The sequence below is a fragment of the Triticum dicoccoides genome, chromosome 3B, assembly GCF_002162155.2.
Source record: "Triticum dicoccoides isolate Atlit2015 ecotype Zavitan chromosome 3B, WEW_v2.0, whole genome shotgun sequence".
Taxonomy (NCBI): Eukaryota; Viridiplantae; Streptophyta; class Magnoliopsida; order Poales; family Poaceae; genus Triticum; species Triticum dicoccoides.
In genome coordinates, this window is record NC_041385.1 from 390,210,090 (window position 1) to 390,211,502 (window position 1,413).

Consider the following 1,413-nt stretch of genomic DNA (forward strand, 5'->3'; position numbering starts at 1 on the left):
GGGGAGAGGGTGGTGCAGTGAGGATGTGCGGGAGCGCCGCGGGCGGCGAAAGCAGGCGGCTAGACCAGTGGCGGCACGACTGTTAGAAGGAATAAGAAGAGGGGCTGGATGTTGAAGAAGGTGATCCGTCCGTCCATTTTCCAATGACCTAAACCACATCGACTGACCTCCATTTTTCTTCATGCGACTGTCATCTAGCCATGTCCTTAGTATAACTTGGATCCCTCTCGAGAGGCCCCTAGCTCCCATTATATACCTGGTCGAGCTAGGGTTACATGGCTTGGGTCGGACTAAAGGTGGACCATGTCGTGTATCAGTGGATTGTTCATTCCCCTGCATCCCAAGTGGCGCGACAACCGGCTAATGTCTAAGCCCCAGAGATTATGTGCCAGCCTCCGCCTGGCTGGCGACGCCTGGGTGTCATATCCTGACAATAACTCCTTAGTGCCTCGTGATCTACCTGCCAAGGGAGTTTAATGCACAGAACCACCACTTTCGTGTCACGACTTTCGGAAAATCAACACTTTACAAAACGTGACATTTTTGCACCGAACTGAAAATATTGATAGTGGCAAAAAACACTAACGGTAGATGCTAAGCGTTTGGATGATGTCACTAATCAACCAGACCCGCCCGTCATGCCGAGTTGGCAAAAAAAAGTGCCACACAGACATGTTAGCTCGGTCTTCTTCTTCCTCCCTCACTTTCTCACACACTCTGTATGCTACCCCGTAGGATCCAAAGTATGTCTAGAGGGGGAGTGATTAGACCACTTGACCAAATAAAAATCTACCCTTTTCCCAATTTTAGTTGTGGACATATTTTAGCAATTATCACAAGTCAAGCAATCAACCTACACATGCAATTCTAAGAGTATAGCAGCGGAATGTAAAACATTGCATATGAAGGTAAAGGGAAGGGTTTGGAGAAGGAAAACACAATGGAGACACAGACATTTTTGGCGTGGTTCCGATGGGTGGTGCTATCGTACGTCCACGTTGATGGAGACTTCAACTCACGAAGGGTAACGGCCTCACGAGTCCACGGAGGGCTCCACCCAAGAAGGGTCCACGAAGAAGCAACCTTGTCTATCCAACAATGGCCATCGTCCACGAAGGACTTTCCTCACTCGGGTAGATCTTCGCGAAGTAGGCGATCTCCTTGCCCTTATAAACTTCTTGGTTCAACTCCACATCACGACGAAGGCTCCCAAGCAACACCTAACCAATCTAGGAGAAACCACTCTCCAAAAGGTAACAGACGGTGTGTTGATGATGAACTCTTTGCTCTTGTGCTTCAAATGATAGTCTCCCCAACACTCAACTCTCTCTTATAGATTTGGCTATGGTGGAAGAGGGATTTGAGTGGAAAGCAACTTGGAGAAGGCTAGAAATCAAGGTTCAAGTGGTTGGA